Source organism: Pan paniscus, chromosome 22, assembly GCF_029289425.2.
Source record: "Pan paniscus chromosome 22, NHGRI_mPanPan1-v2.0_pri, whole genome shotgun sequence".
NCBI lineage: Eukaryota > Metazoa > Chordata > Mammalia > Primates > Hominidae > Pan > Pan paniscus.
This window is the reverse complement of record NC_073271.2, coordinates 39202678-39221505: the sequence shown is the minus strand read 5'-3', so window position 1 is coordinate 39221505 and position 18828 is coordinate 39202678. Positions and strand designations below refer to the sequence as shown.

At 53.1% G+C, this 18828-nt stretch overlaps 1 protein-coding gene across 1 annotated transcript in view; it reads right to left on the bottom strand.

The window, feature by feature from the left end:
* Nucleotides 1-18828, bottom strand: part of CRYAA (crystallin alpha A) — a 66621-nt gene that overhangs the window by 7958 nt on the left and 39835 nt on the right. The window lies entirely within an intron of this gene.

Below are 18828 nucleotides of genomic sequence, written 5' to 3'. Positions count from 1 at the left end.
TGAGTGTTTCTGTGTAAAGATGCTTTACTGAGGCCGGGCGCGGTGGCTCACGCCTGTAATCCCAGCACTTTGGGAGGCCAAGGCGGGTGGATCACCTGAGGCCAGGAGTTCAAGATCAGCCTAGCCAAAATGGTGAAACCCCATTTCTATTAAAAATACTAAAATTAGCCAGGCGTGATGGTGCATGCCTGTAATCCCAGCTACTTGGGAGGCTGAGGCAGGAGAATCACTTGAACCCAGGAAGTGGAGGTTGCAGTGAGCTGAGATCGTGCCACTGCACTTCAGACTGGGCAACAGAATGAGACTCTGTTCCAAAAAAGAAAAAAAAAAAAAAGATGCTTTACTGAATCTATAAACATTGATTCACTAACACTGAACTCATGGCCAGCAGCCCTGTAGCTCAGCCCGAAGGAAGCTTCTCTAACCCGTGTTTCCTCTGTGAGATGCACTGCAGCTTGCTTACCTTTGGCAGTTTTGTGTGTTTTGTTCGTGATTTTGCTGTTTAAAATGCCCCCAAGCACAAAGCTGAAGAGTAACCAAACAGTAACCAAAACTGTCTTTGGGTTTCCATTTGTATGGCATATTTTTAGAAATCTTTTACTTTCAAACTATTTGTGTCTTTGAATCTAAAGTGTCTCTTGTAGACAGCATATAATTAGATAATGTTTTTAATCTGTTTGGACAATTTCTGCATTTTAACTGAAGTGCTTAATCCACTTACTTAAAAATGCCTCCAAGCACACAGCTCTTCAGCACTGGGCTTGGGGACGTTTTAAAAAGCAAAATCACAAACAAAACACACGAAGTGCAAAAATCATGGCACTAAATAGACCTCCAAAAGGATACTGGTTGACCGCCTGAGGCTGAAACAAGAGGGCATAGTGCTGCCTTGTCCAACCTCACCCAGGAATGTGTGTAAGGAGACAAATGTCTCGGCACTCTCTACACATCTGTGAATGACCAGGAAAACTCTGCAATTATTGATTTGGGGTCACAAATAAATTTTTTTGGTAATTTTTTTGTAGGGACGGGGTCTTGCTTGCTATGTTGCCCAGGCTGGTCTTGAACTCCTAGGCTCAAGCGATCCTCCCACCTTGGCCTCCAGAGGTGCTGGGATTACAGGCGTGAGCCACTGTGCCCGGCCTACAAATAAATTTGACCAAGTAGGTGTCATGGACTGAACTGAGTTCCCAAAAAATTCCTGTGTTGAAGTACTAACCCCAGGACCTCAGAGTGTGACTGTATTTGGAGATAGGATCTCTCAGGAAATTAAGTTAAAAGGAGGTCATTTGGGTGAGCCCTAATGCATGTGACTGGCATCCTTATAAGAAGAGGAAATCAGATGGGCGCAGTGGCTCACGCCTGTAATCCCAACACTTTGGGAGGCCGAGGCGGGTGGATCACGAGGTCAGGAGTTCAAGACCAGCCTGGACAACATGGTGAAACCCCGTCTCTACTAAAATACAAAAAAATAGCCAGGCATGGTGGCATGCACCTGTAGTCCCAGCTACTCGGGAGGCTGAGGCAGGAGAATCACTTGAACCCGGAAAACGGAGGCTGCAGTGAGCCGAGGTTGCACCACTGCACTCCTGCCTGGTGACAGAGTCTCACTCTGTCTTAAAAAACAAACAAACAAACAAACAAAAAACGAGGAAATCTGGACAAATTCCAAAAAGAGACACCAGGAACACATGCACACAGAGGAAAGTCCACATGAGGGCACAAGAAGAGGCCCGTCTGCAGGCACAGGAAGGAACCGGCCGCACCGACCCTGCGATCTTGGACTTCCAGGCTCCAGGACTGGGAGGCAACAAATGTCTGTTGTTTAAGCCAGCCGGTCTGTGGTCCCTGGCACACTGACATCACAGGGAATTCCCAAATCTGGAATGCATGAGTCATGAGGAGAGACTATATTTCTGTAATCTTCACATTAGCACAGTTTTATTTCTTGTTCTAAACATTTACTGAGTGGAAATTGTCCAGTGAACTTCCAGTCATGGGGCCACTCCCGACACTGCCGACGCAGCCACCTGCATTGGCTTGGAGCGGCTTTGAAGGGCGGGTGCAGGTGCGCTGGGGGAGGGGTTCTCATCTCCAGCCCGTGGTTCAACATATTTCTGTGCTTAAACGAGAAATTTCACATAACAACAACAGCACTCACAAAGAAACCGAGCTGGAAGTATTTCAGTTCTGTCATTCTGCATGACCTCTTGGTGTTTTTATTCTGTGTTTCAAATGTGAGACTGTGAAACCGGGGCGAAAACGGAGGTGTGGTGCTGAAGCTGAGATGTTAGCTCATGCATGAAAGAAGTCACTGAATTTGAATATCTTTAACATTGAAATGCATTCTTTTTTCTGTTAATTGCTTTAAAGAACGAATCAAGAAAATCATGATTATCCGTGATTATTACATAACTATCCTGAAAATAACTTTGCGGTATGAAGGATGGAATATTCAAAACTGTGACTCACTCTGGTGTCAAATACCCTGGGGGCACCGCCGGCCTGGGGCTCCTCAAGCTTCTTGCTGGCGTCCAGTGGCCTCTGGCAGCCCTCCAAGTGTGAGCAGACCGAGGCTGTTTCGGGAGGCCTGGAGCCCTTTGGCGCTGCCCTCAGTCTGCCTCTGAGCCAAAACCTGCAGCCGGCCTCGTCGCCAGCAACGCTGGGACCCCAAGGTTGAGATGATATAGGAAACAAGGGTCCCCCCCAGGATGTCTGAAGGGTGAGGTAAGCTTCTTCCTGTGCCTCCCACACCACCGCCCAGTGGCACAGGGCCCCCTGGCGCCTGCCCGGGACAGCCTGCAGGAGCCCGGCCCCAGCACACAGGCCCCAGGCTGGTGTGAGCTGGGTCAGGGGAAGGTCCGCCTAGGGACAGGAAGGGCCGTGGAGACAGAGGTCTGCCCAGGAGGCCCCAAGGACCCCTCCGGGAAGATGCTGGCCTCTCCAGGCAGCCTGGCACGGAAGTCAAGGGCTGCGAGTCAAGTGTCTGACTCCCAGGCCAGGGCTGGGAAGGGCAAGAACGAGGCTGGTCCTGTAGCCTGCCACCTGGGGAGGGCACGGGGGTGGGCAAACAGCTCAGCCCCGCAGGCACACCGGGGTCTGTGCAAACATGATCACCCTGGGCACAGGCAGCCCTTCCTCACTGGATGTCCCTGGGCACGGGCGGCCCTTCCTCACTGGACATCTTTAAGCATGGGCAGCCCTTCCTCATTGGATGTCTCTTGGTTCTCCCGGCCTCCTGGAGAGTAACCGTCACTCCTGCCTGTGCCCTGGACCGAGACCCTGGCGAGAGTGACCAGCCCAGGGCAGACCCAGCCAGAGCACCCAGTGGGCCCCAAAGGACCCGCCTTGGGTTAAGGGGGCGCGGGAGGGGGTCACCGCAGAGCCAGCAGCTTCCAGAGAAGGCTAAGGGTGGGGACCCGGGCATAGCCCAAGGTGCCAGTGCCCACCTGGGGTCTCGGTGGCCGCAGGGAGAATGTGGGCCGGGTGCCGCCGCACAGCTCCATCCGGCCTGACCCTCGGTCCCAGCCCCACCCTGGGCCACTGCTGCTGGGTCCCCCCTCACAGATGCAGAGACCGCACAGGCGGCAGAGTCAGATGGACGCAGCTTCCACACGGGCCCCACCTAGGCCATCTGCGCCCCAGCAAGGGAGACGCCAGCCCAGCATGCCTGGCTCAGCGCAGTGCCACCACAGGCCCGACCCTCACCCCCCCCCGGCCCCGGGGAAGAAAAAGTAAGAGTTTCACAGAGATCAGAGAAAGAAAAGGCACGCCTCCCACAGCTGAGCAAGGCCATGGGGCAGGGCTGGCCCCTGTGCCCACCAGCCCTCGCAGGGGCCGTCCCACCTGGGAGAGGCCTCAAGGCCACTGGCTGCCTCGACGGGAACTGCAGCCGAGTGGGGCCTGCAGCCGGGGCCTCAGGCCTGTCGCAGGTGTGGCGCCCCGCCGCCTGAGGACGTTCTGCAGGGTGGGCAGTGCTGGGGACGGCGCAGGGGGACCATCCCCTCCGGCCCAGGGACTGGGCAGGACCCAGTGTGGGCTGCATGGGGCTCCTGAGGGTGGAGAAGGGGTGGGAGGCCAAGGGAACAGAGGGACAGATGTGCGGGATCTGGGGTGCGAGGGCAGGGCTCCAACTGGTCTGGGAGCGTGTGTGGGGGTGTGGTGTATATTTGATATGTGTGGTGTGTGGGGTGTGTGTGTTGGATATGTGGTGTGTGATGTGTGTGTGGTGTGGTGTATGTGTGGTATATGTGTGGTGTGTGGGGTTTCTGTGACGTGTGTGGTGTGTGTGTGGTATACATATGGTGTGTGGGGTTTCTGTGATGGGTGTGGTGTGTGTGGTGTGTCTGTGACGTGTGTGGTGTGTGTCTGTGGTATATGTGTGGTGTGTGGGGTTTCTGTGATGAATGTGGTGTGTGTGTGGTGTATATGTGATGTGTGATGTGTGTGTGGTGTGTGGTGTACAGTGTACCGTGTATAGTGTGTGTGGTGTGTGTGTGTGTGATGTGTCTGGTATGTGCTGTGTGTGTTGTATATGTGATGTGTGGGGTGTGTGTGTGATGTGTGTTGTATATGTGATGTGTGTGGTATATGTGGTGTGTGATGTGAGTGGTGTGTGTGTGGTGTTTATGTGATGTGTGGGGTGTGTGGAATGTGGGGTGTGTGGTATATGTGTGGTGTGTGATGTTTCTGTGGTGCATGTGGTGTGTGGTGTGTGTGTGGTGTATGATGTGTGTGCAGTGTGGCATATCTGTGGTGTGTGTCTGTGTGGTGTGTGTGATGTGTATGTTGTGTATCTGGTGTGTGATGTGTGTGGGGTGTGTGTGGTGTGTGTGTGGTATATCTGTGGTGTGTGTCTGTGTGGTGTGTGTTGTATAGGTGGTGGGGGGTGTGTGTGTGTGGTACATCTATAGTGTATGGTGTGTGTGTGATGTGTGTGGTGTGTGTCCGTGGTGTGTGTGCGTGGGGGTGTGTAAGCCACTGTCTCGGAGATCATTTTTCTCGAATATCTCTACAGATCGAGACCTGTCGGGAGGTTTTCCCGGCCTCTGCGATGGCTCCTCCGCGGCTCCCCGGCATTGTTTCCGCGGCCCAGCTTAAGCCTGTCCTCAGCGATTTGCCGCCCCACTGCACCCGAGCTCAAAGCCAGCCCCTCACACAAAGGCCACATTCACTTCATCTACAGGATTCCCGTAACGCCAGCAGTCTGCCCCACAAAGGCTGGCGCTGCAATTTTCCACTCCAGGGCCCCGCGGGGCTCGCACACAAATCCGCCTGCGTAGGGCGGACGGGGCATTGTTGCTGCTCAGCGGGGAATGTGGCTGAGCTAAGCCCTCGCCCTGCTTCTCCTCGAGGTCAGCAGGTTACACAGGATGGTCCCCTGCAGACCCCCGAGCTGCCCTCAGAGTGGAACGTGGGGCCGGTCATGTCCCGCCAGCCCTTTCCAGAACAAAGCCAGCAGGCAGAGTGTGCCATAGACCCCCGAGGCCCTCCGAGGCTGGAGTTAAGTTGGGGAGAGGATCCTCTTTCGGGGGTTTAGAGATAATTCTGTCCCACAGCACACACTGGGCGCTCACCACTGCCAGGACGTGCAGGTCATGGGTGACGGGGACAGAGCCAGTGACGTCCCGCCCTCCCCCTGCGGGCCAGCACCTGGTGCGCCCATCACGGGGTATTACTTTTACGGTGGCGGCAAATGCTACTTCATTGAGTTTATTTTTATCATGAAAATTTTTACACAGTCTCAAAAGTAGAGACCATGGAACAATGAGCCCTTCACATACTCCTCAGCCAGATCCAACAATTAGGAGGATTTTGCGCTGCTTCCCGCTTCTCTTGGTTTTTTCCTTTACTGGAGTATTTTAAAGCAAAGCACAGACGCCACGTCATTTCACCCCCGCGCACTTCAGGTACCTCTCCTACAAATCGAACGTTTCTTTATATAAGCGCAAATTCCCTCTCATGTTCAACAGGATTCCTAACAATTTCTCGATGTCATCTAAAACCTAGTCCCTCATCAGATAACCCTGATTGTCTCAAATATGTTCTTTTACAGTTGATGTGTTTGCATCATGACCCAAAAAGAATCTGCTCACTGCTCTGGTTGTTACATAGGTATCATTTTTTCTGAAATTGCTTCTGCGTTCCTGAAAAGGTCATATGTCTTTTCCTCTTTTGATATGTTAATACAAAGAACTTTATGAATCAGTTGTCTAATGCTAAACCAATCTCACATGACTGGAACCAGCTTAGTTACTGTCTTAGCCCAGGTTTCCAAGAAGAGGGGGCCTGGGGAGCGTCTAGGTGCGGATGTTTTGTTGGGAGGTACCACCCCAGGGAAGTGAAAGGGAGGTGAGGAAGGGAGGGAGGGTACTTTGCAGAACTGGCTCTTCTCATCTCCAGGTGGCCAAATCTGCTCCAAAGGATGATGGCCTCCCTCACCCCATCCCCAACTTTCTGACGTGTCTTTCTGGGCCCTTCGGGAAACCATGGGGAAGCAGAACCCTTGGGATCGAGGCAGCTCAGCCCGAGGCTCTCACCAGGATGGGTGGGGGCACCCCAGCCCAGGCTTGCCTCCCAGGAGCGCTAAATGGGATGGTGGGTTCAGCTCTGTTATGTTTTGGATTTTCCACCTATGCTCTGAATGCAGCTGGCCTGTAGCAATCTCTTGTATTGTGCTTATCTGGTTTTGATACCAAGGTTATAACCACCTTATAAAATGGGGGGGTGGGCTGGGCGCAGCGGCTGACCCCTGTAATCCCAGTGCTTTGGGAGGCTGAGGAGGGTGGATGGCTTGAGCTCAGAAGCTTGAGACCAGCCAAGGCAACATGGCAAAACCCTGCCTTTACAAAAAAATACAAAAATTAGACGGATGTGATGGCACGCACCTGTAATCCCAGCTACTCAGGAGGCCGAGGTGGGACGATGACTTGAGCCCAGCAGGCAGAGGTTACAGTGAGCAGAGATTGCACCACTGCACTCCAGCCTGGGCAACAGAACCAGACCCTGTCTCAAATAAAAATAAACAAATAAAACGGGAGGTGAGGGAAGCATGTCTTCTCATTTTCTTTTCTTTGGAAGAGTTTCTATAAAACTGAAACTGTTCTTACTTGGTAGAAACTCACCAGTTAACATCTAGGAATGTTATTTTCTCTTTGGGGCTTTTTTTTTTCCTACTGATTCCATTTTTTAATGGCGATAGGACTTCTGGTTTTTAGAAAATCCTCCTTTGTGTAGGTATCACACTCACGGGCATGCAGCGTCCCCCGGGTGCTCGGATTCCTTGGTGATCTCCTCCGGCCTCACGAGCGTGGTAGGCATTTTGTTTTTTTTCTCATCCCTCTTCTTGTTTATTTGTCTCCACATTTTTCTTCATTAATTGGGGCAGTTTATCAATTTTATTAGATTTTGGCTTCGTTGATCCTCTCTACAGTATGTCGTTTTTTATTTCATTCATTTCTACTCATATCTTCTTCTTTTTTTTTTTTTTTGACATGGAGTCTCCCTCTGTCACCCAGGCTGGAGTGCAGTGATACAATCTCAGCTCACTGCAACTTCCACCTCCCGGGTTCAAGCAATTCTCCTGGCTCAGCCTCCTGAGTAGCTGGGATTGCAAGTGCTCACCACCATGCCCGGCTAATTTTTGTATTTTTAGTAGAGATGGGGTTTCACCCTGCTGGCCAGGCTGGTCTCGAATCTTTCTTTTGTTCTTTCCTCTGGATTTATTCCACTGCTAACGTTTGTAAATCTAACGTGGTACATTTGCTATGAGTTTTACCTTTTCTTTGCTCAGTGTCAGCGTGAAGATGGTCGTTTCCTTTTCTCACCGTGGCCACATCCCACAGGTTTAGCTGGAGAGCTGGGGCTCTTCCCGCAGTGCCCTGCAGGAGCCACCGTGCAGCCCAGGGAGGGGCCTTCAGACATCGGGGAGCGAAGCCACACAGAGGCTTCTGCAGTCAGTCACCGGGCAAGACTCAACACTCACTTTGTGTTTGTTCTTAGCCCACCTGACCCAGAAATGACTGGAGGCAGGCAAGGGGGGGCTCAAGCCCTGGGCATTCGCTGTGTTCAGCAGAATGAACAGTTCCTAGGCCAGTGCTGGAGGAGGGAGAGGAGCTGTTGACACATCACCTGTGACAGTGACGCTACTGCTGTCACCACACCAGGGGTGTCCTGAGTGCTTCACCTGAGTGGACCCCGCACCCCAAACAGAAACCCTCTGCAGTCAGAACCCCGGCGACCCGGGTGCCGGGGAAGCAGCTTCGGCACCATCCGGAAAGTTACAGGAAGCTCCTGGAAGCTTCAAGAGGCAGAGCCCAGGCTAAGCCCGCCACGATGCTGCCCGCTTCGTGTGGTCTGAGCGCGGAACGTCTCCCTTTGCTTTTCTGCACAAAACACCGCTGCGCTGCCAGTCCTCAAGATCCAATCTGCGGTCCTGGCCCGCCCCGGGCACTTGCTTCCCCTTCAAAGACCTCTCAGCAGACAATTGTTTTTCACACCCTCTGGAAGGGAACACTCAGGCCGCTGGTGACGGGCGACGTGGCTGAAGGCGTGGGACACAGTGGGTGCCTAGTCTCTCCAGAAATCAACCCAGGCTCGCCGAGGAGGTTGGACACAGCTCTGGGCGTGAGGACAAGGCTGGTTTGCCTTTGGTTCCTGAGCAGCACAGCCCACCTTTCCCCACCCAGACGTTCCGCCCTGCCTCGAGGGGCAATGACACGGGTCGGCCAGGCCTGCGGTCAGAAGCAGGCGCTCTCAGAGCCAGGCTCTGGCTCTATGACTCCACGTGCCCGGTCAAGGCGAAGGCGCTAAGGAGCCCCCCAACCCCTGCTGCCTGTGGACACCTGGAGAGCGGTGCTTCCAAGGGAAAGCAGGGAGGTGGGCTGCTGGGGGCGTGTTGGCTCCCCCACCTCGGGGGATCGAGAGGAGAAGGCAGATGTGGGGCCTTTGGAAGGTGACCTGGGAAGCAGGAGTGAGTGAGGGGGCGGGAGGTGGGGTAAGGAGCAAAGCCACCGAAGGCTCCTCCATGAGAGGGTTGCTGGTGCAGGCAACTGGGGCCGATCCCACTGAGGATGTCGACTGTGGCACTCCTAGCTCTCACGCGGGCCGAATGGACCGAAGCCCCAAGAGCAGAGAGGCGGGGAATGCGGCCCCTCGGAAACGGCCCCCTTAGCTTCCGTGGGCTCAGAGGCACCTGCAGGGTTCTGGCCAGGGCAGCAACAGGGTCTAGCACCAGCGCCAGAGACCATGACACCCACCAAACCAGGGGCATCTGTCAGGGTTCCCAGAGGAACAGAACCCACAGGACAGAGCCGATAGGATAGGTGGACAGAAGGATGAATGGATGGATGGAGGGAAAGAGATTTATTTGAAGAAATTGGCTCGGGCAATTGTGGGGGCTGTCACTTCCAAAATCTGCAGGGCAGGCAGCAGGCTGGAGACTCAGGCAAGAGCTGACTGAGGTCTCAAGTCCAAGTTCTGCAGGGCGGCATGGTGGAGACCCAGGCAGGGTTTCTGTATTGCAGTCTTGAGGGAGGTGCAATTCCTTCTTCTTCAGGAAACCTTAGTCTTTGAACTTAAGGCCTCTGGCTGACCGGACAAGACCCACCCACACGACGGAAGGTCACCAGCTTTAAAAGAGTCTACTGACCTAAATACGAATCACATCTACACAGCTGTCCACGGCAACATCTAGATGGGCGTTTGACCAAACCGGGCGCCGTGGCCCAGCCAAGTTGATGCATGACACGAACCATTGCACCGGGGTGAACCCAGGAAGGTTAACTCATCACTAAACCAGGAAGGTGAGCCTTCCTGCTGCTCTCAGAGCCTTGAGGAAAGGGAGCGCATTCGGGCTGAGGAAACAAAACCTCTTCTTAGATGATTGTTACTAAAATTACCATAACCCCCCAAGAAATGGCTGCACCATGGGTGTTATTTTGTTTGTTTGTTTTTTTATCTGTTATTTTTGTACAGACAGGGTATCCTTATGTTGCCCAGGCTGGCCTCAAACTCCTGGCCTCAAGCGATCTTCCTGCCTCGGCCTCCCAAAGCACTGAGATTACAGGTGTGAGCCGCCACGCCTTGCGATGGGAGTTATTTTTCTCATGTGCAAAGATTTCGGTTTTCAGTCAGTGTGGGTCTGCACTAGCCGGGAAAACTGTCCAGAAACTCATTCGTGTCCAGAAAGAACACAGTACAGCCCTGGCGTCCAGAGCCACCCTGATGCTCAGGGCCAGGCTTTTGCTTTCCTCCTGGACGTAAACAACCTCCCGGAACGCCAGCTGAGACAGGGGCCACGAGACCATGGCAGAAGGAGACGAAGCAAGGCCACCCGTAATCGTGTCTAAGCACAAAAGCAAGGTCACCGCACAGCCCACGAAACGCTGGACGCCTCTCCTCTTGCTAAATGAGCGGCTGCTGCCCTGTTAGAGAATCCTACCGGGCCCCTGCGCCCTCACCACCCCAATCTAAAACAAACCCCACCTTAGGCCCTTTCCAAGCCACCCAACCCGTGTCCCATAACACTCTGTTACTGAAACGCCCTCAGTTCCCCACGGGGCATGCAGTCCGGCCTGGTCGCCTGCAGGCATGTGTGTTGCTGCGGCCTCTGGCTGGGGGGTGCCGCCAGTGGTCTGCCCAGGGTAACTGGATACCGAGTGACAGCCGGCCACACGGGGCCCTGGTCACACACGGTGAACGATGACTCAGCCCTGGTCCTGGAGTATGCAGGAGCCAGGGGGCCCAGGCCCATCTGCAATTTCCCTTCCTGTTCTCACCAGTCAGGCTGTGGCCCCATGACTCCACCAAAATGTCTCTCCACATTGCCACGCGCGGCCCTCGGCTCCAGGCCTCCCCCGGCCTCCTGGGCGGCTGTCAGCGGGCCACGCCCCTTCCGGGCGCACTGGCTCCACCTGGTCTCCAGGATGCGCGGTCCCCTGCTTCTCCCGCACCGCGAGCTCCTCCACAGGCTCCTCCCCACCAATGCTGGGGGCCCCGGGGCTCGGTGCTCCCATCCTCTACTTCCGTCCACACTTGGACCAGCCGGTTGACCTCATCACCTCCGTCCTATTTCCTGTGCGCTGGCTCCGCCCTACGCACCCGCCTGGCTTCTCCACGGCTCCCATTGGATGCCGAGCAGCGTCAGACGCAGCGTCTTAGACCCAGCGTGTCTGAAACCGGCTGTTCCCACGGCCTTTCTTACCCCAGCTATCAGAGCTTCATTCTTGGCCGGGCGCAGTGGCTTACACTTGTAATCCCAGCACTTTGGAAGGCCGAGGCGGGTGGATCACATGAGGTCAGGAGTTTGAGACCAGCCCGGCCAACATGGCGAAACCCTGTCTCCACTAAAAACACAAAAATTAGCCGGGTGTGGTGGCCGGCACCTGTAATCCCAGCTACTCAGGAGGCTGAGGCTGAGGCAAGAGGATCGCTTGAACCCCAGGAGGCGGAAGTTGCAGTGAGCCGAGATTGAGAAACTGCACTCCAGCCTGGGCAACAGAGCAAGACTCCTTCTCAAAAAAAAAACAAAACGAAAAAACCCTTTTTTTTTGTTTTTTTTTTTTTTTAGGAAACGGCCTCTCACTATGTTGCCCAGGCTAGACTTGAACTCCTGGGCTGAAGTGATCCTCGTGCCTGGGCCTCCCTAGTAGCTGGGATTACAGGCAAGAGTCACTACAGCCCTAACCCCAGTGTGACTGTATTTGGAGATAGGAGGAGGTAATCAACATTACATTAGGTCATAAGCAGGGGGCTCTAATCCAATAGGACTGGCGTCCTTATAAGAAAAGAGAAAGAGACACCAGGGATGTGTGTGCCCAGAGGAAAGGCCCTGTGAGGACACAGGGAGAAGGTGGCTGTCCGCAAACCACAGAGAGAGGCCTCAGGAAGAGCCAGCCCTTCTGACACTTTCATCTCAGACTTCCAGCCTCTAGAACTGAGATAATAAATTTCTGTTATTTAAATCACTCAGTCTGTGGTATCTTGTACGGCAGCCCAAGCGGACTGAGACACGCCCCATCCCTGATTTATCAGCAAATTCTGTCACCTCTACCTGCAAAAACTGTACAGACTTTACCCATTCCTCACCACCCCACCACCTCGATCCAAGACAGCACTGTCCTCTGCCTGGATGGTTGCCGTTCGTGCCTCCCTGGGTTTCCATTTATGGCTTTGCCGCCAAGTCTATTCTCCGCCCAGCAGCTGGGGCAACTCCTAAAACGAGGATTGCATCAGGCCCCTCCTGGACTCCACATCTTGCCTGATTTCCCTTCTTACCCAGGGGAAAAGTCAAATTCTTTACGGTGACCCGCAGTGCCTTACAGACTTAGCCCCAGCCTCCCCTTGTTCCCAATGCTCCTACCATGCTGGCCCCTTGGGGTTCTCCGAGGCACATGTGCCCTCCTACCTCAGGGCCTTTGCATGGCCTGTTCCCACCTCAGAGAGCTCTTCCTGCAGTTCTCTGCATGGCTGGTGCACTAATTTCCTTGAGGTCTGTACCGAAAACCCGCTGTCGTAATACATTTTGTGCTGCTATAACAGAATACCACAGACTACACACTTTATAAAGAACAGAACTTTATTTCCTCCCAGTTCTGGAGGCTGAGAAGTTGGCAGGTGGGACTTCCTGCTGTGTCATCCCATAGCAGCAGGTGGAAGAGCAAAGAGAGGGGGGACCTAACGCACCCTTTGTAAGGAGCCCAGATTCACGATAACAAACCTATTCTAGCGATTATAGCACTCATCCATTCATGAGGGCCCCGCCTCTCGCCTAGTCACCCCAGGGCCGAATCACCTCCCATTAGGCCCGCCTCCCAACACTGTGGCCTTGGGGAATAAGTTTCCAACACATGCTTCTTGAGAGAAGCATTCGAACCACAGCGCCCACCTTGTGAGCGACTCTGCCATGGCTTGCTATGGGCAGAGTGTGTGTCCCCAGCCTTCTGACTTGTTGCGACTTGTGACTTGCTTTGGGCAATGGAGTGTGAGCAGACATAACTTTGGCCATGTCCGGCTGAAGGCGTTCAATGTGCGTGCATGGTTGAGCCCCACGCCATGAGAAGGCTGTGCCCACATAGACGCTGTTCCCTCTGTCTGAACCTCAGAAGGGTAACACATGGGGTGGCCCTAACCCAACCCAATGCCTGAGGCAGAACCACCCAAGCAAACCATAGACCCAAGAGAATGGGTGGAAGCCACTGGAACTTAGGGGTGTTTGTTATGTAGCATTACCATAACAAGAGCTGACCAATGCATGAGGACTTCCACACATCTCACACCCTCCTCTCCTCTGGCAGTTCTTTTCCTCCTGAACACACGTTATTCTCTAACATTCAGTATAGTCCCCTTATTTATCTTGTGTATGGTCTGCCTTCCCTACTAGAAGGTAAGCTCCATGAGGGCAGGAATTGTCATCTTTTGTTCACCACTGTATCCCCAGTGCTAAATGGGAAGAGGCATTGAACACAGATTGTTGAATGAATGGATGGATGGATGGATGGATGGATGAATGTGTTGGGTCTGAGACTAGAGCGAATTCCTAGGAGCAATGGGAACACTTACGCGGAGCTGTCCACCCAGGGCTGGAGATCGGGGCGGATGTGTCAGGAACACATCCAAGCAGAAACCCTAGGTGGCCACACTGACTCAGCAAATGAAGGTTCCCAGAGAACTTACCCCCTTCACCAGAGTGAACGCAGCTGCCTAGAATAGGTAGGGCTGGGTGACATTAATAAGGAGAGGGCAAACGTAAGATACTGTATGAATTACCCGAGATGCACACCAGGCCATCAGGATGCCAGGAACAGCTCTCTCCCATGCGTCTACTGTTCAAGCCACTTCCATGTGAGCGCCAGAGCAATTAGAAAGTAGCTATGTTTTTATTAAGCACCTACTGTGTGCCACACTAGCTGACTGGATACAGCTATAAAAAAGACAGTTCCTGACTTCAGAGGGCTACATTCCCATAGGAGAGACTGGCAAGCAGACAGACTGTGTGACAGGCAGGGAGGAACAGAGCCAATAAGAGATATAAATATAGATATTAAGAAATACATATAGGTATCGATATCAATAGTGGTGGCTGGCAAATCCAACATTTATAGATGAGCCAGCAGGCTGAAAACTCAGGAAGGAATTGGAGTTGCAGTTTTGAGGCAGAATTTCTTCTTCTCAGGAAACCTCATTTTTGCTCTTCAGGCCTTTGACTGTTTGGACAAGGCCCACCCACGTCATTCAGGATCACCTCCTTTACTCAAGGTGGACGGATTGTAGATGTTAATCGCATGCACAGAACACCTTCACAGCAAAACTTCGCCTCATGTTTGAGTCCCTGGGGACTGGCACCTAACCAAGATAACATAAACTGACCGTGACGTGGCGGTGATGGTCGCAAACGGTGTGAATGTACTTAATGCCACAGAACTGTACACTTGGAAATGGTTAAAATGGTAACCTTTATGTTACATATATTTAACCACTTTTTTTTTTTTTTGAGACAGAGTTTCACTCTGTTGCCCAAGCTGGAGTGCAGTGGTGTGATCTCAGCTCACTGCAACCTCCGCCTCCCAGATTCCAGCAATTCTTCCACCTCAGCGTCCTGAGTAGCTAGGATTACAGACGTGCACCACCATGCCCAGCTAATTTATTTATTTATTTATTTTGAGACGGAGTTTCACTCTGTCACCCAGGCTGGAGTGCAGTGGCACTGTCTCGGTTCACTGCAACCTCTGCCTCCCAGGTTCAAGCAATTCTCCTGCCTCAGCCTCCCAAGTAGCTGGGACTACAGGCGTGTGCCAACACGCCCAGCTAATTTTTGTATTTTTAGTAGAGACAGGGTTTTGCCATGTTGGCTAGGCTGTTCTCAAACTCCTGACCTCAAGTGATCCACCTGCCTTGGCTTCCCAAAGTGCTGGGATTACAGGCACGCGCCACCACGCCCAGCTAATTTTTGTATTTTTGGTAGAGATGTAGTTTTGCCATGTTGCCCAGGCTGGTCTCAAACTCCTGACCTCAAGCGATCCACCCCCCCTTAGCCTCCCGAAGTGCTGGGATTACAGGCATGTGCCACCACGCCCAGCTAATTTTTGTATTTTTGGTAGAGATGTAGTTTTGCCATGTTGCCCAGGCTGGTCTCAAACTCCTGACCTCATGCGATCCACCCCCCCTTAGCCTCCCAAAGTGCTGGGATTACAGGCACGCGCCACCACACCCAGCTAATTTTTGTATTTTTGGTAGAGATGTAGTTTTGCCATGTTGCCCAGGCTGGTCTCAAACTCCTGACCTCAAGCGATCCACCCCCCCTTAGCCTCCCGAAGTGCTGGGATTACAGGCATGGGCCTCTGCACCCAGCCTAACCACAATTTTTTAAAACGTTTGATGAAGGTGAACATTGATGCCTGAACACCCAGGAGGTGTAACCAACTTCACCTGGAACCCAGAAACACCCCTCCCAACACCAAAACGCAGGTGACAGCTGTGGCCAAAATAGGCTCCAACTAGCAGGACTGTGTCTGGAAGCAGCGCTGAGCCGTGGGAGCACCGTCACATGTGGCGCGTTCCCACGCTCGGCCCCCAGCGTGCTCCTGGCTGGCTCTCAAGCCTGGCAGCAAGAGAATCATACGGGACCATTTCCAGTTCTCATCCCCATTGATTGTAATTGTTGGCTGTGGTGGGCAGAATAATGACCCCGACCCCAAGATGTCCATGTCCCCGTCCCCAGCACCCATGAATGTGCACATTACTCTGCAAAAGGCAGCTGGAGATGGGATTAAGTGAGGGATCACGAGCTGGGGAGATGCTTCCGGATACCCAGGTGGCCCTGACATCACCACAGGGGTCCTTACAGGAAAGCAGGGAAGGAGGGTGGCAGGAGGGTCAGTGAAGGAGCTGTGGGCGTGAACACAGTCACACCTGTGCCATATGCAGGGCCTTGAGTTATGACAGAACAGGGTGGCCTCTAAAAGCTGGAAGAGGCAAGGAGGTGGATTCTCTCCTAGAGGCTTCAGAAGCAACGCAGGCCAGCTGGCACTTTGATTATCACCCAGCGGGACCCACTTCAGGCTTCTGACTTCCACTGCAAGATGACCAAGTCGTTCTGTTCCTTGCGGCAGCCACAGGGATGTGCACACGGCTGTAAACGGCGCGGCACTCGTTGAGACCCCTGCTGCTGCTCCATACATTCGTCCTGACGTCCTGGGAAAGGACCTTGGCCCCCCCCTTTTTTTTTTTTTTTTGCGACAGGGTCTCACTCTGTTGCCCAGGCTGGAGTGCAGTGGTGCTATCACAGTTCACTGCAGCCTTAACCTCCTGGGCCCAAGTGATCCTCCCATTTCAGCCTCTGGAGTAGCTAGACCACAGGCACACTTGGCTAATTTTTATTTATTTTTTGTAGAGATGGGGTCTTGCTATGTTGCCCAGGCTGTTCTCAAACTCCTGGCCTCAAGCAGTCCTCTGGCCTCAGCCTCCCAAAGTGCTGGGATTACAGGTATGAGACACCTTACCCAGCCAGACCTTGGCCACATAAAGAGCTCTGTCCCCAAAACTGCACACAGTACATAGTCAAGAGGGGTCTGCACCTGCCTCCCAGGGATATATCGGCCAGAAGGCAGACTAATCAGGAGAAGCACAGAATGAAGTGACACTGTTTAAACTGGTGCCAAAATCACAGGTGAAGCCAGTGCATCCTGGCATGGCCTGGTGGACACCTCATGGTTCTGTTCTGTTTAATTCCATGATCATCTCATTGTACCGGGCCCTGGGACACAGAGAGGGGGTCAGTGGCACAGTGCCTGCCCTAAAGGCCTTCTGAGTTTTACAGAGCTGGAAGGGCCGACCTGAGGCTGGCCCAGCAGGCAACAGGAGGATCCGCCTGGGAGCCAGGAGCTGCCTAGAATGCCAGACATAGCACTGGCTACTCACAGGCCTTCGCCTGCCAAGGGGACTACAGTCACTGCCACTGGCCCCCACGTGCATTAGGATTTGTTGTTAAATCCCAGGGGCAAGAGGAAACCACTGGGAAGCAGAGGGACAAAGAGGGGTCGGTATCACTAAATCCAAGGGACATGGTGCTTTTTTTAAAGTATTTTTCAAACCGTGGTGAAACATGTATAACGTAAAATTTACCATCATGACCATTTTTAAGTGCACAGTTCAGTGGCATCAAGTACATTCCAGTCTTGTGCAACCATCCCTGACATCCAGCCACAGAACTCTTCATCGTGCAAAGCAAACTCTGTCCCCGTTCAACACTCCGCCCCCGTTCCCCATCCCCCAGCCCCGGTGCCACCATTCTGCTTTCTGTCTCTGTGAATCTGACTCCTCCAGGGCCTCATCAAAGGGGAGGTCACCGTACTTGTGCGTCTGTGACTGGCCTCTTTGACTCAGCCTAATGTCCTCATTCCTGTCTAGCCTGCATCAGAATTCCCTTCCTTTCGACGGCTGAATGATAGTCTCCCGTGGGAATAGACCACATCTAGGGAACCCTTCTTGAGGGCCTGCTGGGAAGTGGAGGTAGCCCAGAACTGACAGGCCCAGGTTCGGCCCTCAAGGAGCTCACAGGACAGGGAAAGCGCCCTGGAGATGCGGCGAGGAAGCCACACCTGCACGGCCACACTCCTGCCTCACCCACAGCCAAGGCTGGTGTTTTTGCTCCAACCCTGGCCAGCCAAGTTCTTGCCCCACCAGGGCCTCTGGGTGAGCTGCAGCAGGAAGAACATGGATAAAACTAATCATGAGCTGGGCGCGGTGGCTCATGCCTGTAATCCCAGCACTTTGGGAGGCCAAGGCGGGTGGATCACTTGAGGTCAGGAGTTCGAGACCAGCCTGGCCAACACAGCGAAACCCTGTCTCTACTAAAAATACAAAAATTAGCCAGGCATGGTGGTGCATGCCTGTAATCCCAGCTACTCAAGAGGCTGAGGCAGGAGAATCGCTTGAACCTGAGAGGTGGAGGTTGCAGTTGAGCTGAGATCGTGCCACTGCTCTCCAGCCTGGGTGACAGAGGGAGACTCCTTCTCAAAAAAAAAACAAACAAACAAAAAAAAAAACTAACCATCAATGCCTGGACCTGCCTCCCTCCTTCTGGGAGCTGAGCAAGACTGCACAGCTGGCAAGAGGTACAAACGGACCCAAGCAGCCGCCTCATGAGGGGCCCGGGACATCTCCACATGTGCTTGTTACAAACAACATCACACGCATCTCTGAGAGCATTTCCCTAAGTCAGGTTCCCAGAAGTGAAATTCCTGAATCAAATAATCAAACATCAGTCACAATGAGAACCACAGCTCCTTCCTCACCCTCCCTATGAATTTGTAAAAGCAGATATGAAATGAACAAGTAGAACGCTCACATCCTCTTGCTCCCCTTGGGGAAAATGTACACGTGAATTTTCCTAAATGCAGTTAGATAAGCATGAAACTTCACACACAGAAACCGATGAGATGATCTTCTACGCTTTTGTGGATTTATTCAAAATGTTGCTTCTCTATTAGAAAGAAAAAAGAAAAGCCCAAGGTGCCCCACGGCACAGAACTGCTGCCTCCCTCCTGCTTCCACACCTCCCCTGGCGACACGGCCAGGCTCTAGGGGCTGGCCAGCCCTTGTCTTGAACCCTCTCAGGACACAGATTCAGGAACAAACAAAGCACTTCTTGCCTGTAACTTGAGCATCTCAAAACCCAAGGGCTGGCTGGACATGGTGGTTCACACCTGTGACCCCAACACTTTGGGAGGCCAAGGGAGGAGAATCGTTTGGAAGCTGGAGGTCAAGGCTGCAGTAAGTCAAGATGGCGCCACTGCACTCCAACCTGGGTATATTAGTCCGTTTTCATGC